Raw genomic sequence first — 27370 nt, forward strand, 5'->3', positions numbered from 1 at the left:
TTAAAGGGAGTCTGAAGTCTGAGGAACAACTGTGCCACAAATATGAAGTGCTCTTGATGTGTGCTCCTGAGCTGGGTCATTAAGGAAAAAGGGCAGTTCATCAGGAGAGGTACAGCAAGGACACAGCAAATGTGTGAATAGAATGTCATGTTGAAGATCTACAGACTGAAGATCTAAAGGACAGCACAGTGATGAAGAGGCTGGACATGAGTTACAGCCAGGTCAGGAATACCAATCACAGGATTTGATCTCTTCCCTGCATACCAATGAAAGATCAGGAGCCAGATCAGGACCATCAGGCATAGAGTTTGATTTTTTTTTTTTTTTGCTGTTTTTTTGTTTGTTTGTTTTTCAGCATTGGGGACGGAACCCAAGGGTACTCTACAACTGAGCTACATCCCTAAACGTTTTTATTTTTTATTTTGACACAGGGTCTCACAAAGTTGCCCAGGCTAGTCTCAAAATATAGGCAGTAGGAAAACATTTTGAAAAATATTTAAAATAAACTCTGCTCCCTTGCTAAATACATTTTATTAAAAATTAAAAGCAACAATAATAAAATATACGTAGTAGGGAAACTGAACTGAGTTCTTTAGATTCCTGATATCCAGGGATATTGAAGAGGGGGTAAGAACTCCTGTATCTCATTCATCTCTGTGCTGATCAGATAAACTCTCTTTGGGGAAGGTCCTACAGATGTGCACTTAAGAATGAGCATACTGGAGCATTTTAAACTGACCACTTAAAGGAGGAAAAAAAAAAAAAGCCCACAACCAGGCTCAATGGTATATGCCTATATCCCAGCAATTCCCAGGCTGAGGCAGAAGGATCCCAAATTTGAGGCCAGTCTCAGCAAATTAGGCCTAAGCAACTCGGTGAGACCCTCTCTCAAAATAAAGATTAAAAGGGGTGGAGTATGGCTAAGTGGTGAAGTGTCCCAGGATTCAATCCCTGGTATCAAAAAAAAAAAAAAAAAAAAAAAAAAAAAGAAAGAAAAAAATAGAAAAGAAAAAGAAAAAAAGAGAAGCAGGGGTAACAATGAGGGAATAATTCACAGAACTAAGGTGATTCTGAAGACTAGAAAAATAGGTAAAGGTGTATCTAAGCTGATTTGAGGGTATGGATAGAAAGAAAAATGTAGTTGTTAATGCCCAGCAAGTTCAATGTTCTCAATGAAGTGGGAGCAATTGGCAGAAAGGATTAAGGATGGTTTTGTTTGTTGTTGTTGTTGCTGTTGTTTGTGCATGAGCCCACATGCAAGTATATGGGGAAATCCAAAATCTTGAGACATGGCAAAGGTATTTTTAAAAAGTCCTTTTAAGATCCTCAGCAAATTTCCAGGACTGTACATGTCCTTGGTTGAAAATTATAAGTGTTAGACACAAACACAAGGAAAATCACATGATCATAAACTCTCCTGGAAAATCATTACAATTCTTCCAATCTTCTCAATGTTAAAAATCTAAGATAACTCACACTATCCTCATATTTTGAGAACAGTATTCTCTAGATTAACATCTGCAATTTTGAGTAAACATTTCAGAGGCTTTTTTTTTTCATTTCAACTTTCTTTGAGAAAGCAAAGTGTTTTCACCAAGACTCTTTCATTTCTGCTTAAAATATCCTGTGAGACTAATAGAAGCAAGTGATACTTCACCTTTTGATGAGGAAACTGAAATACAAGAATGGTGAAAATGACTTTCTGGAGCACAGCCTAGTTCAGCATGACTTACTTGTTCTAAACGCCAAGAACACATGGTATGTGGATACTTTTAATGCAAAAAATGCTACAGAGCTCTTTGTGAATTTAGGAATTACAAAGTTCTCAGGTAAATTCCATGAGAAGGTCAATGGTCTTCTCCAAGTTTCTTGAGGTAAACAGATTACTGAGACCACTCTGGCCCTCAACATGTATCCAAGGCACCATAAGCAACAGAGATTTTTCCTTTCACCTAGTTCAGCCACAATTTGTACCATCCTGTGGCATGTGTAATGGAAAGAGTAAAGAAATGCATAAGGAAATAACTATAGCGTTCTTATCAACAGAAAAAAAAATTATTTAAAATTAACTCTGGGGGCTGGGGATGTGGCTCAAGCGGTAGCGTGCTCGCCTGGCATGCATGCGGCCCAGGTTCGATCCTCAGCACCACATACAAACAAAGATGTTGTGTCCACCAAAAACTGAAAAATAAATATTAAAAATTTAAAAAAAAAAATAAAATAAAATTAACTCTGCTCCCTTGCTAAATACATTTTATTAAAAATTAACAATAATAAAATATAGGTAGTAGGAAAACAGTTTGAAAAGTGCACTATATTAGGTGATCTGTAGGATCTAATTTTGTTTTAAAATTCTGGGACAGTCTGATGTATGGTTATATGCACTTTTAGTCCCAGCTATTTGGGAGGCTGAGGTGGGAGGATCACTCATGCTCACAAGTTTGAGGCCAGCCTGGGCAATACAGCAAAACCCCATCTCAAAACTAACTAACTAAATAAATAAAATTTATTTCATTAGTCTTCACAGAACAATGAGTATGAACATCATCTCATAAGAATGATCTGTAAGGAACAAACACTGAGGTTTTTTTTTAATTATTTTTATTTTTTTTTTATTTTTAATTTTTTATTGTGGGTTGTTCAAAACATTACAAATTTCTTGACATATCATATTCCACACTTTGATTCAAGTGGGTTATGAACTCCCACCTTCACCCCATACACAGATTGCAGAATCACATCAGTTACACATCCATTGATTTACATATTGCCATACTAGTGTCTGTTGTGCTCCGCTGCCTTTCCCATCCTCCACCCTCCCCCCTCCCCACCTCTCCCCTCCCCTCCCCTCCTCTCTCTCTACCCCCTCCACTGTATAACCCTGAGGGTCTCCTTCCATTACCATGCAATTTCCCTTCTCTCTCCCTTTCCCTCCCACCTCTCATTCCTGTTAAATGTTAATCTTCTTCTCCTGCTCTTCGTCCCTACTCTGATCTTAGTTACTCTCCTTATATCAAAGAATACATTTGGCATTTGTTTTTTAGGGATTGGCTAGCTTCACTTAGCATAATCTGCTCTAATGCCATCCATTTCCCTGTAAATTCTATGATTAATGGAGGAAGGATAGCATCTTCAACAAATGGTGCTGGGAAAACTGGAAATCCATATGCAACAAAATGAAACTGAATCCCTTTCTCTCGCCATGCACAAAAGTGAATTCAAAATGGATCAAGGAGCTTGATATCAAATCAGAGACACGCCGTCTGATAGAAGAAAAAGTTGGCTACGATCTACAGTCTGTGGGGTCGGGCTCCAAATTCCTCAATAGGACACCCATAGCACAAAAGTTAATAACTAGAATCAACAAATGGGACTTACTCAAACTAAAAAGTTTTTTCTCAGCAAAAGAAACAATAAGAGAGGTAAATAGGGAGCCTACACCCTGGGAACAAATCTTTACTCCTCACACTTCAGATAGAGCCCTAATATCCAGAGTATACAAAGAACTCAAAAAATTAGACAATAAGAGAACAAACAACCCAATCAACAAATGGGCCAAGGCCCTGAACAGACACTTCTCAGAGGAGGACATACAGTCAATCAACAAGTACATGAAAACAATGCTCACCATCTCTAGCTGTCAGAGAAATGCAAATCAAAACCACCCTAAGATACCATCTCACTCCAGTAAGATTGGCAGCCATTATGAAGTCAAACAACAACAAGTGCTGGTGAGGATGTGGGGAAAAGGGTACACTTGTACATTGCTGGTGGGACTGCAGATTGGTGCAGCCAATTTGGAAAGCAGTATGGAGATTTCTTGGAAAGCTGGGAATGGAGCCACCATTTGACCCAGCTATTCCCCTTCTTGGTCTATTCCCTAAACACTGAGGTTTTAATCTTAAAGTCTAGGTGGTGATTTAAATTTGAAGAACGATCAGGAGGCAGATTAAGACCATCAGGCATAGAGTTTGATATTTTTGTTTTGTTTTGTTGGGTTTTTGTTTGTTTGTTTGTCAGCATTGGGGACTGAACTCAAGGGTACTCTACAACTGAGCTACATCCTTAAACCTTTTTATCTTTTATTTTGACACAGGGTCTCACTAAGTTGCCCAGGCTAGTCTCAAACTTGCAATTCTCCTGCCTCAGGTACAGAGTTAGATCTATTTTCTATAGCTTAATAGGTTTTCCAGTCTGATAAGAAAAGCCTTTTTAAAAAAAAAAAAAAAAAATATATATATATATATATATATATATATATATATATATTTAGTTATAGATAGATATGATACAGTTTACCTATCTATCTATCTATCTACCTACCTATCTATCTATTGTGGAGCGGGTACCAGGGGTTGAATTTAGGGGCACTCAACCACTGAGCTATATCCCCAGCCCTGGTTGTTGTAGTTTATTTAAAAACAGGATCTCCCCCAAGTTACTTAGGGCCTTGCCATTGCTAAAGCTAGCTTTGAACTTGCGATCCTCCTGTCTCTTAGCCTCCCAAGCCACTGGAATTATAGGAGTGCACCACGATGCCCAGCTTATTTATTTATTTTTATGTGGGGCTGAAGATTGAACCTAGTGCCTCACACATGCTAGGCAAACGCTCTGCCCCTGAGCTATAGCCCCAGGGCCAAGAAAAGCCTCCCCCCCAAAGATTAACAGAAAGAGTCCAACATTAGAAATAACTACTACTTCTCAAATGACTGAATTTATTTTGATTTATTTTAATTCTGGCAACTTCAATAATGAATGTGACTGGAAGAAAAGTGATTAAGTCAAAAGTGAAGTCTCTAAACAAGTTAGATGTTTTTCATGAGAAACAGTTTTAAATGTCCACACTTATTGGAAATATGGCTGAAGACAGTGCTAATAAACCAAACTTCTAATACTTTTCTCTACAAGCAAGCTGGCAAAATCTCTTAACATTTCTTAAAGACCACATGGAAAAGAGGGGCAAAATTCTCAGTGTTGTGGAGACCTAGGGAGAGACCAAGTTCTGTAATAGCTGACAACATGAACTTAGAGAATTCATGTAACATCTCTAGGTAGCCTTGACAGATGATCCAGTAGAACAAGGTGTTATCTACTAGATTCCAATCAATAACATTTTATTATTACCGCAACTTGGAATAAAAATATAGGAATTGGGGACTGGGATTGTGGCTTAGTAGTAGAGCACTTACCTAGTACGTGTGAGGCCCTGGGTTTGATTCTTAGCACTACATATAAATAAATAAAATAAAGGTCTATTGACAACTAAAAAAATAAACAACAAAAATATATAGGATTTGGATATGTATATTTTGATGTAGACAGACTTTTTTCACCATGTTAGTATTTGCCTAGGTTTTAAATAAATAGGAAAAGTGGTTCCTAGAAACTTAATTCAGTTTATATGTCAAGAATGACATGAACTTTATCTTTAGTAGTCTTAAGGATGTCTACATTGGGTTGTCTTACCTCATTTACTCTGAATTCAAACTCCCAATACACCCCAAATTTCTCTTTCCTTTAATGGCAAAACTGGTCATTTTAAAACTGAGAGAAATCTTTGATTCTTTTTCATCTCCTTTGTGCCATCAGCAATTAAGTCTACATGATTTTTCCTTAAAGTAGATATCAGATCTATATTCCCATTTCATTCTTGCCTCTCTCCTCATAATCCATATTCTTAGTCTCACTCTTGAATCAATGCAGAATAGCACCCCTCTCCCTACTCTTCCAAATTTGTCAGAAATAATATTACTGAAGATGTGAATCCTCTACCTATCTGCTTTATTTGTTTGCAATATTCACAGGACAGCACCTTTAGTCTGGTCTTAGGATTTTACAAACTTTGGCCTTACCCTGTTCTTCCACCGTTCTTCTATTTGCCAACATAGACTCTCTACAAGGTAGCCTCCCCATCCCTGCCCTCCAAGCTAAGAACATCCTTCTTTTACTCCATCTCATACTCTTTCCCCTTCACTTCTCTTCACTCAGATGTTATTTCTTATTATCTACCCAAATTCTTCTTATCCTTTAAGATCCAGGTGCTAGCAGGCCACCTCCCCTTGTGAATCCTCCTTTAACTGGTATAGTTCAAATGAACTGCGCCCTTTCTTGAACTTCTAAAGTTCTCATTTATTCTAAGTTTTCCTTGGGTATTTGAGTAAATACTTATTGTTGGTATATGATGGAACTGTATAATCTTCCCTTGAACATTCTCAACTACTGTATTCCCAATTACTACTTCAATGCTATGCAATTTCTTTTTTTCTCCTCTTCCTTCTTCTTTTTTTTTTTTTAAAAAAAAAACAAAACAAACAACAACAAAAAAAAAAAAAAACAGATGGGGTCTGGACATGTTTTCCAAGCTGACTCTGAACTCTTGGACCCAAATTCTTGATTTTCCTGCCTCAGCTTCCTGCTTATCTGGGACTTCAGGCATGTACCATAATACCCTGCTTTCTCATTTATATTTGTTTAGTACTTCTTGGTATTTAGCATAAAGTGCATATTACTTATTTATCTTGATTTTGTTTGTCTCCTACTCCAGATTCTAAATTCAACAAGAACAGATTTTTGTCTATTTTGCTCATTAATACATTCCTAGTTCCTAGTATTTGATAGGTAAAAAAAAATTATATATATATATATAAGAAATAGTTTCAAATGAATTTATATTTTTAAAACTGAAAGAGGGCTGAGGGTGTAGCTACATGGTAGAGAATTTGCCTACAGTGCATGAGACTCTGGGTTTGATCCCAGCAATACAAAAAATAAATTAAAAATGATAAAAAATAAAATAAAAAGTGAAAGAAACATTAAGAATACTAATAAGTAATAAAACAAGTACTATTATAAAATAAAGGACTTTAGATGTGCCAGGCCTTATACATATTATCCACATAGCAATCCTTTCATTATTACTTATTATTACTTACTTTCCTCACTGCCAAATAAAGCAAGTCTTAAAAGAAGTTAAATAATTTTCCCAAGAACACACCCCTAATAAATGTACTAAAAATAAATGTCTCAGTCCTATTTACTACCGAAAAAAGTCCTTAGCTAAGCTAATCTAACTATATAAACTAGAAGTAAAATAAGATGTTGGGGGATGTGGGACAAGAACTCTTCAGAAAGCTACTTATAAAAGCTTTTTCCCAAGCAGTGAATTATTTTAATTTCTTATTAGCAATTTATCTTACATTTTTCCATGAACTTATACACTTCCTTCCTTACCCACCCTTCACCTCCAAGTAGAAAAAAAAAATCTTCTGACTAATGCTATGATTTCACTGAAGAGATAAAAATTCCATCTCAGTTCTCATGTAAAGGACAAGAACAGAATGAGTAGCCACAGTCCTTACCCACAGTGTGAAGAAAAGCAATCATTAAAGGAGGAGGGGAAAGGTAAAGAATGCTTTATTCACGATTACCTAAAATTTTCCAGCATGAGAGGGGAAAGAGGAAGTCTATTTTCAGTGACAATTATTACTCTAAAAATATTAACATGCAAGGGGAAAATTTTCATTCTGAGAGTCACTACTGTGCTGAGTTCTCTTTCCCTCACAATGACTTAAAATTCCCAGAGTAGAGAGGTAATCTAGGCAGATGCACTTGCCTTATGAAAATGGCAACATCCAGGAATCATGGGAGTTGAAATGAGGACAAACTGGAAAGGATTTCTCAACACCAGGTCAGTCTCTAAGAAGTATCAAGTGTCAGAGTGGATACTTCTATCCTCAGGCGGCTGGGATGAAGGCAGAGATTACAGCCACATAGCTTTTTAGAAGATTTGTTATGCTCAATGCATAAACAAGATTCAGTGAAACTGAAGCTGAATTAACAGCTGAAAGAATTACAAAAGGAAAAAAAATGCCTAATACTTTCTTTTTTCTACCTAACCTCTAATTTCTTCCTATAATGCCCCTATCATTTTAACTGGCTTCTCTACAGGCAAAGATAGAGTAGGTTTCAAGCTAGTTTTCATCTTAAATATTTTGGAAAAAAATCACATTTGTTCCTTACTTCTATGCATGCACATAAGTGAAAAGGATTTGATAAAGAACACATAGCTTGATATACTCATTCGCAGTTCAGTGGTATTCAGAGCAAACTGCTCTTTGGGTCAATTTTAAGACCCAGATGAAAAAAAGTGTCTGGTGTTTTCCTCTCTCACTGTCATGTATTTCCAGAAATTCTCGGGAAGAATCACAAAGACTCTCCTGAAATCTATCATTCTACACTTTAGTTCTCTGCCATGTTTTTACGAGAACTGGCTGCTTAGACTCAGTATGTGCTTGCTGGTCAGACCAGCAAATAAATACAAATGCCACTTATTTGGTCCTTAAGAAGTTTGAGACAACGTGGCCACATGTAGATTTAAAAAGGAGAGAAATAATGTAACAAGTGATTACAGATGTAACAATTCTCCATGCTTATAGTTACATTTGAGTGATTACTTCTTTTTAAAAAATTCTGAGGTATCATGAATCTGATGGGGGGAAAAAAAGGTTCCTTTAATGCAGGAAAATACAGACATATATAGAGGTCAGCACACAAGGTTAGCCAACTCCTTGATCTTAAAATCTATCCCATGTGTCCTAAGCACAGATAATGAAGGTATTTGAGAGGGTAACTTAGAACAGATGGTTGGAGCTAGGCATGGTGGCACATGCCTGTAATCCCAGCAATGTGGGAGGCTGAGTCAGGAGGATCACAAGTTCAAGGCCAGCCTGAACAATTTAGTAAGACCCATCTTCATTACATAAATAAGGCCTGGGAATGTGGCTCAGTGGTAAAGCGCCTCTGGGTTTAATCCTGGTATGAAGTAACAAACAAACAAACAAAAAACTATATTTTCAAACCAAGCACCAACTGTCCCCATTGTCATACCAGCAGTTCGATCCCTCACTGCTCCTCCTGGATCATGTCCTGTTGGCTGCTGCTGAGCCCATCTCCTGCTTCCACATGTGGCAACTCAACAGGAGCAAGGGCAAGTAGATAATCTTGAGAGGGTCTGCTGCTGAATGTTTTCCAGCCTAGAAAAGACAAGAGTTTGAAAGTTTTTAAGTCTGCAAAATGAATTAAGTCATATACACCTGTTATTTAAAATACTACATGAGTGTTAGGGGTTTTAGAATCCTATATGTGGAGGTTTCCATCACATGGTTGGCTGTTACAATATTTAGGGTTAGAGGATCTTTCTCAAGCAATAATGCCCTCAAAAGCACCAAGAATAGTATTCCCTAACGTGTAGAGAGCATTGTGCAGTGCCCAAAGCACATGTGGTCTCCACATCTTGACTGCAATAATCCATTAGGCTTGGGAACCAGTGGTTTAAATTATGATCTGTTGAATCCAATGTTTCTTAGCCTGGGCTACTAAGAATATCATTTGGGTGTGAAGCTGAGCCCTTATGCTCAGAGATTCTGATCTACTGGGTAAGATGTAAGCTACTCACAGGTAATTCTATGGTGAAGCCAGGATTGAGAATCATTAGTTTCCACCCTTGTACCTAGAGGATCTTTATGTAGGATGAATTTAACTCATAAATGGTAAATACGTATCCAGTTTATACCATGTTAAGGCAATGCACTACATGCTCTGGAATAGGTATAGCGTAAGAACATGTGGGTCCTATGCTCAAACACTTTAATTTAGTGGGAGACACATAATTTTTAAGAGATCACTCAAGAAGATAGAGACTTTAAAAGCATAACCTAAGTAAACAATCTGTGGTAAGCTTTTATATTTTTTATTAAGTAAACTCATATGATACTGACTCTAATTAAATTAAAATGTTAAGATGGAAATTATAATCATCAAAGCAACCAGTAAAAATAAAATAATGTGTCATTGAAATGATAGGAAAGAATCTGAGTGATATAGTTATTTGTTAAGAGTATTGATAGTCACAGTAGTGCTAATTGTCCAATATTAAGAAATAACTCAAATGTTCTTAAAGCACACACCCTGATTGACTCTCATAGATTCTGTATAGTTCAGCAGCTGTATTTACAATTATAATGCATGATGTCAGGCAAAATACAATTATGGTTAAATTATAAAAAACATAACCTAAGTAAGACTTCATTGGTCAAAGATATAGTAAAAACCTTGGGTGCTATAAAAAGCAGAGATGACTATGCACTGGAATAAGGGAGAAAGTTTAAAACATGAGAGAAGTCCACTAAGTCTAAGAGCAGGGTGAAAGTCAGAGGAGAGAGAGAGAGAGGAATGGGAAGAGAGAACTGTTTTCAGGCAAAAATACAGCTGCAGGGATAAATGGAGGGAGATGAAAAAGCTCACTTTGAAGGATTTCTCTAAAGGTGCATTAGAAATATTTGGGGATACAGATAAATAAAATAAAATCCAAACAGTTTAGTAAAATGGCTAATGGAGTTGATCCATTTTCCTGAATATCTGTAAATAGTATTTGAATATCCTGAAATAGTATCCGGAATAGTATTAGAAGATGTTCAAGTTCAGGTTCTGGAGGTTTTCCATAAATTACTGGGTTCTTAGAGAATGCCAGCTACTATGCTAAATGTACTACGAGTTATTTCATTTAACATTCTCAAAAAACCTGGCAAGGTAGTTATTATTATTATTTCCCTTTTATAGCATAGGAAAGGAGGGCTCAACTTGTTCTCAAAGTCACAGAGTTAAGAAATAATAAGCTCAGTCTGGGATATAGTATTTCTTCAGAAGTATGGCATCATAAAAGTCAAGATTTAGTTTTTCTGAGATATAATTCACATACCATAGAGTCCACCCATTCAAAGCATAGAATGTTAGTAGATTTTAGTATTTTCAAAGTTGGGCCACTACTGCCTATCATGACTACGGAATTGTAGATTGTTTTCATCACCCCCCCCCCAAACACATCCAATACCCTCTAGGAGTCAGTTCTCATTCAACCCTCCCATGGCTCTTGGTGACCACTAAATCCACTTTGTATCTATGGATTGGCCTATTCTGTATATTTTACACAAATGAAATTATGTAAAATTTGACCTTTGAGTCTGGTTTCTTTCCCTTGATATGTTTCTGAAGGTTCAAGCATGTTGTACTCTGTTTCTTTTTATGGCTGAGTAAAATTTCACCCATAGATATACCAGATTTTCTTTGTCTACTAATGAGATACATTGGAGTTATTTTTGTTTTTTAATATTACAAATATTAACATTCATTTAATACATTTATTAACATATATTAACATTCATTTCCAAGGGATTTCTTTTATTGTGATAAATATATGTAATATAATACTTGCCATTCTAGCCACATGTAAGTATAGATTTTTGTGTCATTGAGGACACACTTGAGCAACCCTCATCAACATCCACAGAGAACTTTTTCATCTTCCCAAACAGAAACTCTGTACCTACTAAGCAAAAACTCACCATTCTCCCCTCTCCCAGCTCTAGCAACCACTCTACCTTCTTTTTAATAATTTTTAAATTTGTTTTAATTATTTATACATGATATAGAATACATTTATGCACTTTGATATATCATACATAGATGGGATATAATTTCTCATTTTTCTGAGTGTACATGTTGTAGAATCATATTGGTCATAGAGTCACATATATGCATAATGTAATAATGTCTTTTTCGTACTCCTATCCTTCCTATTTCAACATCCCCTCCCCTCACCTCCCTTCGCTTCCCTTTATCTAATCTAAGGTAATGCCTTATTGTGAATTAGCATCCACATTAGAGAAAATATTCAGCCTTTGGTTTTTTGGAATTGGTTTATTTCATTTAGCATGACATTCTCCAACTCCATCCATTTACTGGCAAATGCCATAATTTCATTCTTCTTTAAAGCTGAGTAATATTCCATTGTGTATATATACTCCATTTTCTTTATCTATTGAAGGACACCTAGGTTGGTTCCATAATTTAGCTATTGTGACTTGGAACTGCTGTAAACATTGACATGGCTGTATTACCGTAGTATGCCAATTTTAAGTCCTTTGGGTATAAACCAAGGAGTAGGATAGCTGGATCAAATGGTGGTTCCATTACCCATTTTTCTCCATACTGCTTTCTATTTCTATGAATGTGACTGTCCTAGGTGCATCATATAAAAGGAACCATAAAATTTGTCCTTTTGTGTCCAGGTTATTTCACGCGGCACAAAGTCTTTACAATTCATCCATGTTGTGCATGTATCAGAATGTCCTTCCTTTTTAAGAAGGACTAACAGGCAGGCCATTGTGGGTATGTGTGCCACATGTTGTTTATCCATCCATCCATGGATGGACACTTGGGTTCCTTCTACCTTTTGGCCACTGTGAATAATGTTGCAGTGAACATGGGTACATCATTTATGACTCTGCGTGGGCATGTTTTCAATTCTCTGAGGAGTGAAATTCTTAGGAGAGGAAGTGCTGGGTCATATGGTGATTCTGGGTTAGACTTTTGAGGAATTGCTAAGCTGCACATTAGCTGCATCACTGAACATTCTCACAGCAATGTACCAATTTTTTCACATCCTGGCCAACACTTGTCACTGGATGACTTCTTAGTGGTACCCATTCTAGTAGTAAGAACTGGTAGAAGACTTAGGTCAAGATATTGGCTTACTGCAGGAGTTCATGTGTAAAGTGAGAAGAGTCAGAGAAATAGATAATTCCAGAAAGTAATTTGAAATGAAAAGATAAGTCCTTGATACAGTACTTTAGAGGAAATCTGTGTATGCCAAATAAATAATCATTAGGCAGGTGAAGTTCAGGAAGTCTGGTTTGGAGACAAATATTTCCTTTTTTTGGTACTCGGAATTGAACCCAGGGCCACTTTACCACCCATCTAAGCCCCCAGCCCTTTTTATTTGTTATTTTGAGACAGGGTCTCACTAAGTTGCTTAGGGCCTTACTACACTGGTATGGCTGATCTTGAACTTGGAATCCTCCTGCCTTAGACGCTTGGATCACTGGGATTACAAGAGTACATCACTGCACCCAAACATCACTTTTTTTTTTTTTTTAAAGAAAGGTTCAAGGACACAGTGGTAAAACTGCAAGAGGTCACTGCCTATATATATGTACTGAAGATGCCTATGACTGAGTTTAGTAATTTATGAACCAAAAACTGGCAAAGAAACTTTTGCCTTCCTGGCTTTGTTTGTTTGTTTAAATGGTAAAAGAATACTTAAATAGTATCAGAACTTCAGCTATCACTCTCTTCCGTTGGTAACACATTGTTTATCTATTCTGCAGGATGGTAGCACCTTTGGCTCTCTTGAGTGCGCCAAGCAGGCTCAGTGAACTTGCCCTCCAAGGGCTGCTACGAGATGAGGAGTCCTAGAAAGCCACGATACGATACACTGTTATCTGGTTGGCTGGAATTCATGCTGGCAAACTATCAAGGAGAAGATGAAGTTTCAGTTTTCTGGGCCCAAAACGGCCCTTTTAGTAAAAAAGAAGCCATTCCGAACAAATAGAAGAGTCTCTATGAGAACACACTTTCTCAATGACTGATGATCCTGGTTTTGCTCAGCTCTGGAAAGATTCCAAAATGACACCATTCCAAGAAAAAAAAAAAAAAAAGCCACAGTGATAACTCAGATGTTTGGGCGCTTGTTTTGACAGACAAGCTTAATGATACTACTTAGGATCCTGAGGTGAGCATTGTAGGAGAAAATGCAAAACATCGTCAGCCAGCTTATACAATAAGTTTCCCCTCTGACCGAACATACTGCAAGTTAAAACAAAGAAACAACTAATTCATCACTTAGTCCAACAGAAAAAACATGAGAGTAAATGCTGAAGAGTGTTAAGGTAAGAGGCCTGGGGATTGGGGGGAGGACTCCAACAGCGACAGCCTGTGGGCACCTTTAAATGTTCTCACCCCCTCACACATCTATAGTTTTAATTGAATGAAATAAACTTTATAAAAGTTGTCATCTTTCTGAGGATAATACACCTCGTGTGTGTTTTCTGAGACAGAAACCTATTCTGATTTCATCTGTATTAAGTATTCACTATATTTTCAAAGGAAATATCTACGTCTGCAATATTTTCTAGAATGTAGATTTAAAAAAAATAGTTAAGATTTACAGAAAGCATTCTGAGTCACTTGATCTTTAGTGTACTATCAGTTGTGTGCATCAGCACACGCTTCACAGGTGCCAGGGCCTCCAGAGCCTGCCCCCCTACCCCCCACGCTTCCATAAGTTTACAGGAGACACAAGGAAGAAAACATTACATTTTGGCGAAAGATAAGTTATTCTATATTTCAAACCCTAGAAGCAGACTTTTCTTTCAAAACAACAACAAAATCTCAAAAACAAGTCACTCAAACTACAAACACGTACACATCTATACAAGCTATGCACATCTTGTAGAAGAATCTTTTTTTTTTTTTTTTGGACACTAAATGCATTCTTTTTCAATAAATGGATCCATCACTGATCAAATGTCATCAAGTACTTCTGTTACCAACAGGAAGCCATGTTTATCATGCTGGATCTAGTCCTTCCTTTTTCTTCTGTGCTATTAGCATGCCCGTCTTGCAAGTGTCTTCGAAGCTTCTCAGCAAAAGATGTTTCCTTCCTGTTGAAATGCTGCCTCGGCTGCTTCTCTGCCCAACGCAGTTTTCCTCTAGGTCTAAATGGGGTCAGACCAGACTGCACTGAGCAGCAGGGTTACTGACCTCAGCGGGTTATATCCACAAAATGTTTCTCCCCTTACTTTCTCTCTTTCTCCAAGTAAATTATCCCAACTGTCCAGTGCCCAAGGGACAAACTATTTCAGCATGTCAGCAACTTGGCTCCTATTAATACTTTAAAAATCACAACATAAAATAAAATTAATACTTAGCAGTTAAAGCTCTAAGAAGAAAGTTAAAGAAAGACCATTTATACTCTCAGTTCCAACATACAAAAAGTGGTAACTCTCAAGCAAGAATTCAGGAAGCATTTGCAGAATAAATTCCAGAAATAAAACCTAGCAGGCTTATTTCTAGTTGTCAGTCTTTGCAGAACTAAAATCAGCAAACAAATTTAAAATAATTATCAGTAGTTATAAACTATTTAGCACAGTATTTACAATGCACATAGATTTTTTGAGAACTCAAGAATGTAAAAGGTACATGTATAAATTCAGCTGGCACTGTGTGAGAATTATAAATTAAGATATACAATTTCCAGAAACAAACAAAAATTATGAGGAAAGAGGTAAAAAAAATAGGTATTTTTTAAATCCAAGATGGAAAGCCCACCTTAAAGGAAGACACTGTGACACTATATAAAAAAACCAAACATAAAAAGTCTGTATAAATTCCTGCACCTGAGACACAATTTCTATGATACTCCAACACTTGTTAATACTTTAACTCTTTGGTCAGAGACTGGAACAACATAAGATATGCCCAAAATCTTTTTTTTTTTTCCCCCAGTAATGGGATTTGAATCCATGGGCCTCGCACATGCAAGGCAAGTGATCAGCCACCAAGCTACATTTCCAAACCCTTTAAAAATTAATTAATTAATTAATTAAGATTGAGATAAAGTCTTGCTAAGTTGCCCAAACTTGGACTCATACTTTAGATCATCCTGCCTCAGCTACCCAAGTGGATACGATTACAGGTGGGGCGCCTGGCACCAAAATCTTAATTCTGAAAAGTCAGTGAATAATACGATTTACTTCACTAAAATAGAATATGTAATTCCTACAACAGAATTGTCTCCTAATAGAAATACTATGTAGTAAAAGTAGAATAAAGTTTTAAAGGGATGTAAAAGGGTAAAAAGAGGGCTTCAATGAATTTAAATATTTCAACTGTCATAGTTCATTTTTCTTCATTTAAAGACCTTTTTTTTTTTTCTTTTTAGGTATCGGTGTTTGTCTTTGTATCACTGACCACAGGACACAAATTCTACTGGGAACTAGGTTGTGAGTTAAATCTTAGGACACCTTCTCTCCCCTGTTCCCATAACTCATAAGCAAACCAAGAATACAGACTGTAGAAGAAATACCAAAAGATAAGTTAATAAGTTTCACTCTAATCACTCTTAATCTTATGACCTTGGGCTGATCATTTAAGGAAACTGAGGACTAGAGAAGTCTATAGAGGGTTGAGTTCTATTTTCTTTGTTCTAACTCTACTGTCCAATTTGATACAGATGGAACAAATACATATTTAAGAAAAAGATCACTGCACAAATTGATAAGGAACAAAAACATGAGCAACATCCTATTGATAGAATCATGCCAATTTATACGCACTTACACAGTAAAACTTTACAAAGAATACTCACTAAACTGTAACGTGTAACTGTAACTGACAGTCACAATGTTCATTATTGAGTCCAAAGAAATTTCACAACACATATATTCCTTTATATTTGATACTTTCATATTGTAAAGTAATGTACTGAATTCTTGAGAGTAATGAGTCTGCTGCCACAGTTTAATTAGACTGAATTACTAACTGCATGCATTCATAATAGCCATATATTAAGAATCAATAAGTAGACCCTAAGTGCCTTTTATGAACTGTTTCAAATCTACACCATTAACCTAGATATTTTAAAAAACGGCTCATTTTTTTTCTATTTTTTTGAGAAAGTTATTAGGCTTATATTAATCCTACTTTCCAATTTCTTCAAGACAGATAGGAAGTAAAAGAATAAATTACTTATTTATTTATTCACTTACTTATATTTTGTGGTAGTGAGGATTGAACCCAGGACCTCATGCACACTAGGTTAGCATTCTAACACAGAGCTACATCCCCAACCCAAGAATAAATTTTTAAATCATTATGTTATAAATTATTCAGAACCCAAAGAATATCTTCTACTAAGGATGCTGTAAGTCTTATGACCTATAAGATTTGAAGCTGTTACATTAATATCATCAATACAAACATTAAAGGATCAATCTGAAAACTTAATACTTGATGAGATGGAAAACTATATATAAAATAAAAATTTTTATACTATAAAACTGCTGAAATTTGTTACTTTTTTCCCCCAATAGCATTACTTCAGAAACAATACTGACAAAGTTTTCTTTCTTTCTTTCTTTGGTATCAGTGATTAAGCCTGGGATACCTAACAGATGAGCAACACCTCCAGCCCTTTTTATTTTTTATTTTGGCTTAGGACCTCCCTAAATTGCTGAGGCTGGCCTCAAACTTGCAACATGGCCTCAAACTTCCTCCTTCCTCAGCCTCCTGAGCTGCTGGGATTACAGGCATATACCACCACACACAGCTTCAAAGTTTTCATTCTAAAAATTTAAATGAGCAAATTTCACCAAGTTGCATTTCCAGTGAAAGGGAAAGGAAAAAGAACTCAGAATATGTAAGAAAACTCAGGGGCTGTATTTACCTGGATTTTTAAATGCGAAGTGGAAGTGTCATAAAATACTTCTATTATAAGATATTCTTCAAAGCAGTTAAGTAATCATCAAGTTAAGACAAATAAATGGTGTCTCTTTTGCTATACATGAGTGGTAACCAAAATAATTAATGGCTGGCATGTCAAAGCCTGGGTCCTAATGCTAGAAGAGGGCTCTAGAAGCAGCTACAGGCCATAGGTAATTCTAGTTGCGGGACGTGGTGAGGTTGAGGGAAGCCTGGGAAGGGAGCATAGTGGCTTAGGGCAGCTGAAATTACCAGCTACCTTGGAAATACTTCAGGGACTCTCAGCATAGTCACTCTCTTGTGCACCTGCTACATTTCAGCTCTGGTATTTTGCAGGATTCTTAAATCAAAGATTAAAAAAGGCATTAAGCAACTGTTGCACGTTAAATCTACCACTTGCTGGGAAAAAAAAAATGTAACTATTGACTTTGGTAGTAGCTAGAGAGCAACATGAGGAAAGAAAACTGATGGAGGAAAATTTAAAGAAAAAATAGTTTTAACACCTTCAAAATTAAAGAAAAGTTTATTTACAGTATTAAACTTTTATAAAAAATGAGAGTATAAAGTTAAACTTTCAAGTAGTGGCCAAGATAATAGAATTTAAATATATTTCTAAGTAAAGAAGACATATAATATAAAAATTATAAGTTGAATTACACTTAGGGTTTGAAAATCATATAAATGATTGAGAAGTCCAAATAAATACTTTTTAACAAATTTACAAAATATTTTTCATAAAAGTAATTATTATCATATTGAACTGGACTTTTGTGTCTTAAAATTTCCTGGAAAAATGGTACAACTATTGCTACTTACAAACTAATTTCTTATGAATTTTCAAGACAGAACACCATAAAGTAAAAAAAAAAAAAAAAAAGATGAACTGTTACAGATGTAGGATGGTCTACACAGAGCCATGCTTTTTTAAAAAAATGTATTAAATTATTATTTTATTTGCTAGATCTTTTAAGTAGTATATCTAAATCTTAAGAGAGCAGGAATTTGTCGTTGTTGATTGTCCTTTGTTGAAAGGGATTAAAGTCACCTAGCAACCTCTATGTTGTAGAAACCAAAATAAGAAATGGTTGTCTACCACCAGCTCTTCTAAAATGAAAGAGTGCAAGTAAATAGAAACACACTCTCTGTGTGGTGGAGCTTTGACACATATTCTTCATCACATGGCAAAGAAAAAAGCATCAAGAAATTCCCAGGAGAAGGAAACTTTCTTAGAGTCTATTAACTGTGACTGATTTGAGAGTTTACAACTCATTGCCCTACAGATATGTACACACATGCATGCACAACCTCAAAAAAAAAAAACAACAAAAACATGGCCAAAGAGTACAGAGATCATAGCTTAGTAAAAGGAACTGAAAACTGGAAACCTTAGTAAGGACTTTAAAATGTTCTAAGGAGAAATACAGATGAGCATAATGATGATGACTTCTGGAACTGGGGGCTTTATTTTAAGCTGGCTTTGATATAGGCAAACAAGGAAAGGAGACTAAGCTAGAAAGGAGGCTAGGGAAAGCAAGTTCAACCTGGAGGAATAAATGTGAGAAACCAAGTTATAAAGAAGGAAACATTGATTAGAATGTGAAATACTATTTGTGATGACAGAAGGAAACAGTAGAGATATTTATATTTTTGAAAGAATTAAAGTGTCAAGAGATTCTAGAATACACAAAATAAGTTCTGAAGTAAATAATTAAACTTTTTTTTTTTTTTTTTGGTCTGGGGATTGAACTCAGGGCACTCAACCACTGAGCCATATCCCAGCCCTTTTTTGTGTTTTATTTAGAGACAGGGTCTCACTGAGTTGTTTAGCACTTCGCCTTGGTGAGGCTGGCTTTGAACTCAAGATGCTACAGTCTCAACTTCCCTAGCCGCTGGAATTACGGGTATGCGCCACTGCACCCGGGTAAGAATCTCTTATTATTATTGAGAAGAGCTTAATAATTACAGAACAAGTCTACATATATTTTATACATGTATAAGAGAGCAGAGAAGAGGTATGACAATTTATATTTTTCTCCTGTTTTAATGACTGAAATAATGGAATGTGGAGAAGTATTTTTAGATCATAAAATAATAAAATCACCATTTTTAAGTCTTACTGAGCAAAGTAAAGTTTGGAAAAAAAGAAGTCACTGACTGCCTTCAGAGAAGCTGGTCTGGATAAGGCCAGTGTTGAGTGGACTCAGGATCACAGGCCTTGACAATCCACCCTGAGAATCTCCATCATTGACTTTGGATGGGAACTAATTGAAGACTGGAGCATCTAACACCTTACACTCTGAGATGTGAAAGTGTCATTTCTAAGGCAGACCTACTGTGGGCTGGTCAGAAAGGCATAACAATGCTTCCAAGAATGAACAAATAAGAGAAAGGAAGCAAACAAATGAACAACTATGGGTATAAACACCTTAATTTGACTCAACAGCTATTAAAAACCAGATAATCTGCATATTAGAAAAATCTTCTTCCTCTTAGGAAAGATAACAAATACCAAAGAAACCTCAGAGAGAGATAAACGCAATAATGTCTCACTAGGAATGCAGCTGCTCTACAGGACTTCACTGCAGACAGTTTTCCAGTGGGATGTCAATCTTCCCTTCAACAAGTGCCACTGACATAAATTAACACTCTAGGTTTATGCCAGGTCAGGGGACACCAGTCACCTCCACTGCCATGAATGAAGTCATGCATTATCAGAAAGCAGGTCAGAGGTGACATAAATCATCTAAGTGTAACAGCTGACTCCCAACAACCTTCTATTAAAAGCACTTACTTCCCAAATGAAGAGGTTATATACCATCTTTTTTTAAAAGGTAACATAAGGAGGGAAATCCTCACACAAAAATCAAACAAGATGCCACTGCAGTGGCGCATGCCTGTAATCCCAGTGGTTTGGGAGGCTGAGGCAGGAGGATCATGAATTCAAAGCCAGCCTCAGCAAACATGAGTTGCTAAGCAACTCAGTGAGACCTTATCTCTAAATAAAATACAAAATAGGGCTGGGATGTGGCTCAGTGATTAAGTGTCCCTGAGTTCAACCCCTGGTTACTGCCCACCCCCCCACAAAAAAAAGAAATCAAAAAAAGACTTTCACTTAAATATTCTATGACAAAACGAAGAGTTTTTTAGACATATAAATTTGACTTGTAGCCTCTGAAATATTATGGGCATTGGCTGAAAGCAACTGTTTGAGTGGGTCTGTTTGTTCATTCTGCTTTGTTTGTAGTGCTGGGGATCAAACTGAGGGCCTTGTCCACTGATATAACATAAAGGCACTCTACCACTGAGCTATCTCCCCAGACCAAAGAAGGGCACCTGAATTGTGCCCAGTGACCGTCTCCTGTAAATCCCTTATTGCCTCCAATACATGTCTTTTAATGAAATATTGGTGTTAATTATTTTTGTGAATAATCGTATGGGTCAATGAGGAAGAAAACTAGGTCATTTTCCTTAACTTCAAATTGGGAAACAGAGGACATATAGAAAACCTGAATTGAAACAGTATAACAACCTATAAATTGAGGATATATTTTTATTACCTACTTCCTTTTCATAAATCAACTTTTCAGATTGCCTATTTTTTCTATTATAATAAACTTTATTTCTTGGTTCACTGTAAAACTGAGCAGAAAGTTCAGAGAGTTCTCATATATGTCCTGTCCCCCCACACCAAACTATCAACACACCACACCAAGAGTGGTGCATTAGTTACAACTGACATGTCAATATATAGCTATTGACATATCATTATCATTTACTGCCAAGCCAAATTCATCTAGATTTTCTCAACAGAATAAAACTCCTATAATAAGAGTTTTTTTACTGTTGCACTTTACATTTAGACTTTTGATCCATTTTGTGTTAATTTTTGTGAAGTATGTTAGGTCTATGTCTAGATTCTGACTTGGTTTTGTTTTTCTCCACACGGATATTCAGTTGTTTCAGCATCATTTTTGAAAAGACTTTTTTTGTTCCATTTTATTGCCTTTGCTCCTTTGTGAAACATCAGTTGATTATATTTATGTAGGTTTTCTTGAGCTTTGTATTCTGTTCCATTGGAGTATTTTTCTATTCTTTAGCCATTGTCATGTTTACCAGTTTTACAGTAAGTCTTTAGATTGGGTAATGTCAATTCAATACCATTGTTCTTCAAAACTGAGTTGGCTATTCTGGGAATTTTGCCTCTCCATATACACTTTATAATTACTTTGTTGATACCCCCAAATAAGTTGCTGTGATATTTACTGTGGTTACAGTAAGTTGAAAACAATTGACATCTTGACAAAATTGACTGTTCCTAGCAATGAACATGGAATATCTCTCCCTTTGTTAGTTCTTTGATATGTTTCATCAGAGTTTTGTGTTTTTTTCACATGTGTTGTATAAATGGTTAGACTTTTAGAAAATTATCTTTGGGGTGCTAATGTAAATGGTAATGTATTTTTAATTTCAAATTACACTGGTTTATTGCTAGTATATAGAAAAATGATAAAGTTTGAGTATTAACTTTGTATCCTGCAGCCTTGCTATGATCACTTACTAGTTCTAGGTTTTTGTAGTTTCTCACCATTATGATTTTAGGTAGGTGTCTTGTAGATAGTCTTTATAAAGTTTAGAAAGTTCCATTCTGTTTCTAATTCACTAAGAAGATTGTTTCCACTTTTGCTTTTAAACTATGAATGGGTATTAGGTTTTGTGAAAGACTTTTTCTACATCTATTGATGTAATTATGTGATTTTTTTAAGCTTCTTGATGTGATTTTTGAAATACTGAACCAGACTTATATAACTGGAATAAATCCTACTTGATTGTAACATACTAATTCTTTTCATACATTGTTATATCTGATTTACCAATATTTGATGAGAATTTTTGTATTTATGATCATGAGAGGCATTGGACTGTAGTTATCTTTTTGTGAAGATTTTAGTTTTATTATTAGGGCAATATCAAATTAGGGTATTGTTGACTTCATAGAAGGAATTATAAAGTATTTCTTTTGTCTTTGTCTTCTGAAAGAGATTGTGAAGAATTGGTACAACTTTTCCCTTAAATATTCAGTAGAATTTACCAGTAAACTCACTTGGGGCCTGTTCCTTCTGTATTGAAAGGCTGTTAATCACTGATTCAGTTTATTTAATAGATACAGATTATCTATTTCTTCTGGAGTGAGTACTAGCAGATTGTGCCTTTCAGGAAATTGGTCCAGATGATCTTCATCATAAAATAAGTGGGCATACATTTGTTAATAGTATTTATACGATCATCCTTTTAAGTTCCACGGGATCTGTAGTGATGTTCCATCTTTTATTTCTGGTATTAGTAATTGGAATACTCCCTGTTTTCCTGAGTCAGCATGTTTTCTGTTGCTAATAACAAACAGACTGGGTAGGTTATACAGATGTTTATTTTGGATGATGGTCCTGGAGGTGCAAGGTGGAGGAGTTGCATCTGGTGACAGAATTCTTGTAGCAGAGTTGGAAGGGGACAAAGAGGGAATAACACATGAATATATGTGGGGGTCTCCTTTCCTCTTCTTTTACAAAACCCACCAGGATTCAATCATGGGGGCTCCAACCTAATAATCTTATATAATCCTAATCAATTCTCGAGGGCCCATCCTTTGAAAACCATAGTAAGATTAAGTTTCTACCATCTTCATACCTCATATTGAAGATTAAATTTTAATACATAAATTCTTATGAGACATATAAGTTATATCCAAACTATAGCACCTGGCTAGAGGTTTATCAGATATATTGATTTTTTTTTCAGAAAAGCAGCATTACTTTGTTGTTTTATTTTCTATTGTTTTTTTTTTTTAATTTTCAGTTTCATATACTTTGGCTTTAATTTTCATTATTTCTTTTCTTCTACTTACTTGGGGTTAATTTTATTCTTTCTTTTCTTGTTTCCTAAAGTGAAAGCTTAGATTACTGATTTCAGATTTTTTTCTAATATATCATTAGATGCTGAAAATTTCTCAAACAATACTCTCACTGCATTCCACAAATTTTAACAAGTGAGTACTCACTTTCACTTAATACACATATTTTAAAATTTTTCTTGGGATTTCTTTATTTAGTCATGATTGATCTCCAAGTGTCTGGAGGATTTTCTTGCTATCTTTCATTCTTGATTTCTACTTTAATTCCATTATGGTCTAAGATAAATATTATTTGATTCTTTTAAATTTGTGTGTGTTACAGCCCAGAATGTGTTGAATATTCTATGTTCTTTTAAAACTAATGTGTAAAAGTAGGCCTGAATCTCCATCATTCCAGATTAGGCCTCAACTTCCTTAATAAGATCCTATAATGCAAGAAATAAAATCAAGAATCAATAAATGGGATGGATTCAAACTAACAAGCTTCTTCTCAGCAAAAGAAACAATCAGTAAGGTGAAGAGACAGCCTATAGCTTGGGAGCAAATTTTTACCACACGCACATCAGATAGAGCACAAATCCCTAGGATATATGAAGAACTCAAAAATCTTACCACCAAAAAATAAATAAATAAAATAATCAATAAATGGACCAAGGAACTAAACAGACATTTCTCAGAAGATAACAATCAATCAACAAATATATAAAAAAGTTCAACATCTCTAGCAATTACAGAAATTCAAATCAAAACTACTAAGATATCATCTCACTCCAGTCAGAATGGCAGCTATCAAGAATACAAACAACAATAAGTGTTGGCAATGATGTGGGGCATCACTCATACATTGCTTATGGGACTGCAAATTGGTGCCGCCAGTCTGCAAAGCATTATTGAAATTCCTTGGAAAACTTTAAATGGAACCACCTTTTGACCCAGCTATCCCACTCCTCGGTCTATACCCAAAGGACTTAAAAACAGTAAACTACAGGGACACAGCCACATCAATATTTATAGCAGCACAATTCACAATAGTCCAACTGTGGAACCAACCTAGATCCCCTTAGGTAGATGAAGGGATAAACAAACTGTGGTATATAAACACAATGGAATATTAACTCAGCTTTTAAAAGAGAATAAAAATCAATGGCATTTGCAGGTAAATGGGTGGAGTTGGAAAATATTATGCTAAGTGCAATCAGCCAATCCCAAAAAACCAAATGCCAAATGTTCTCTCTGATATGAGGATGCTGATCCATAATAGGGATGGCGAGGGGATGGGTGGGCATGAGAGGAATGGAGGAACTTTAGATAGGGCAAAGGGGAGGGAGGGGAAAGGAGGGGGATTGTGGGTAGGAAAGACGGTGGAATGAGATGAACATCATTACCCTAAGTGCAAGTATGAAGACACAAATGGCGGACTCTACTTTGTGTACAACCAGAGACATGAAAAATTGTGCTTTCTATGAATAACAGAATGCATTTCAATTCATAACAAATCAGAATAAATAAGTAAATAAATAGATATAAAACTAATGTGTAACCTATTGGTATAGGATAAAATAGTTTATAGATATGAATTATAGGTAGGTGATTGGTTGTATTACTGAGTTCAACTGTCCCCTTACTGATTTTCTCCTTGCTGGATCTAGCCATTTCTGAGAGAAGGTTGCAAATGTTTTATTCATAACTTGCTCTAAAGTTTACTCTATATGAAATTAAAAGAGCTTTTTTGGTATAGTGTTAGCATATAATATCTTTCATTGTCCATTTAGTTTTTAATAAATGTATCTTTTCATCTAAAGCAGGTTCATTGTAAACAACTCTAACAATCCCTTTTACATATATTAGACCAATTTATATGTACCAAAAGTAGACTTTTTCTCATTTTTGTCCTTGTTTACTGTTTCTATTTTGTCTTCCACAACTTTCTATCACTTGTGTTTATTGATTGACAGTGTGAAGAGTTAAACCCCAGGCCTTGCACATGCTAGGCAAGCACTCCACCATAAAACTATACCTCCACTTGTCTTTTTTTGGGTTAGCTGAATGTTTTCTATTTTCCTCCCCTTTCTTAACAATTTGCTTTTTTCACTTTGTGAGTGGGTATCCTTGTGCTTGCAATATACATTTTCAAATAATAAAAGATCTTTTTTTTTCAAGTAACACTATACAGCTTTTGAGGACATGCAAGTACCTTATAATAATAAAATATTCTTAATTCCTCCAACCCATCCTTTATATCATCACGATGATATAATTATATGTAAGTTGATTCAAAAATACACAAAAATATACACAAATACATTGTTGCTATTATAACTTCAAACAAACTCTTTCCTGTTATATCAATTAAGAATTTTTTAAAAGTGGCATGGTGGAGCACACATGTAATCATCACATCTTACTTGGGAGGTTAAGGCAGGAGGACTACAAGTTTGAGAACAGCCAGGCAACTTAGCAACACCCTGCCTCAAAATAAAAATATAGAAAGGTCTGGGGATGTGGCTCAGTGGTACAGCGCCACAGGGTTCAATCCCCAGTACCATAAACAAAATAAAAATAATTTTTAAAAAGTTTTCATGTTACCTTTATTTATTCATCTTCTGTGTTTTTTTGCAAATCAAAATTTTGTCCTTTCCCTCCCCCTGGGGATTGGGTACGAAGGATAGAACCCAGGGGTGCTCTACCATTTAGCACCATCCCCAGACTTTTTATATTTTGAGATAGTGTCTCACCAAATTGTGGAGGCTGGCCCCAAATTTGTTATCCTTCTGCCTCAGTCTCCTCAATCACTGGGATTTCACACATGTGCCACTCTCACTCCCTGTACACAGAAGTTGTTAACCTACATAAATATGCTTCTCTGTGAAGAACTTCTTTGACATTTTGCAAGGTAAGTTCACTGACAACAAATTCCCTTAATTTCTTGTGAATATTTTTGTTGTTTTTGCAGTTCTATGTATAGAACCCAGGATATCACACATGCTACGCAAGTGCTCTACTACTGAGCTATACTTCCCTAAGAAACTATTTCTTTTTCTTTCATTTCTGAAGAACAATTTTGCAGGATCCAGAATTTTACTATATACTGCCCCTCATCCTCAACTATTTTGTAAGTGATAATTTAATACACAGTTTTCCTCTTAAAGGATAAGTAAACTTTTTTATTCTCTGTATTGTATGTAGGTATGGACTGGTTCTTAAGAACAAAGTATATATTCTTAAGAGGTAAGACAAGATGATTCTTTTTTATATTTTCTATTCCTTAAAGTTTGGTTTATAGAAATTTTGTTTTCTGCTGTCAGAAAAGCAATATCACTGCATAAGGAGAGATCAGTAGCATGGCCAATTTAGAAAAAGCTGTTAATTGCCCATATCAATTCCATTACCAAAAATATCATCTGTTGGAACACTTCTGTGGAATACTGTCTCCTCAAAGATTTTCTTTTTAAGTTAGGTGAAAGAATGGATCGCTTTCAAGTCTTAATGCCACTCATATTTTCACATTTTGAGAGATACTGCAGAAAATATAAAGAAAATCTGTTAGGAAACCTTGAATTCATCTTCATAGTTTTGAAATGTTTCTAATAAACATAAGGTATGTGAATAGAACACTATTTCTCCCTGAATAAAAATAATAAGGTCACTTATAAAATGAAATGTAACAAATACTTATTCATTGTCTGTGATATACTGCAAATAGTCACACACACACACACACACACACACACACACAGTATCTTGCTTAAATTCTTCATTTTACAGATGAGGAAATAGTAGGCTGTCCTACCAAATTCATCCAAATCTTGTTTTGTCTGTCTGTAAAGTGCATACAGCAGACATATGAAGGGAATTATAAGCCTGGGGAGATGATTAGGAAACAGACTTCCAAAACAAGTAAAAAGAAGAATATAAAATGCATATAATAGTCTGGAAGAAACAGCGTGGTCTGTTTCTTTAGGTCTACCCTAGCTACATTTGCTGCTTTTCCTTCATCACCATCCCAGGTCCCAACAGTGCTGTCCATGGTAAAATGGCAGATACCGAAGGGCAGTAGGGACCAGCATGCTTTACAGAGAGGCAGCTGTA

At 35.7% G+C, this 27370-nt stretch overlaps 1 protein-coding gene across 2 annotated transcripts in view; it reads right to left on the minus strand.

Moving 5' to 3' along the window:
- Tet2 (tet methylcytosine dioxygenase 2) overlaps positions 1-27370 on the minus strand; it is a 137479-nt gene that overhangs the window by 86882 nt on the left and 23227 nt on the right. For both annotated transcript variants that reach the window (XM_046458925.2, XM_058583801.1), the window contains exon 2: positions 8887-9032. The gene's annotated coding sequence lies outside the window, so the exon portion shown is untranslated. The remainder of the gene's footprint in view (positions 1-8886; positions 9033-27370) is intronic.

The sequence above is a fragment of the Marmota monax genome, unplaced genomic scaffold (genome assembly GCF_021218885.2).
Source record: "Marmota monax isolate L192 unplaced genomic scaffold, Marmota_monax_Labrador192_F-V1.1 WCK01_AAM20220418_F8-fsc00002, whole genome shotgun sequence".
In the NCBI taxonomy this organism is placed as follows: Eukaryota; Metazoa; Chordata; class Mammalia; order Rodentia; family Sciuridae; genus Marmota; species Marmota monax.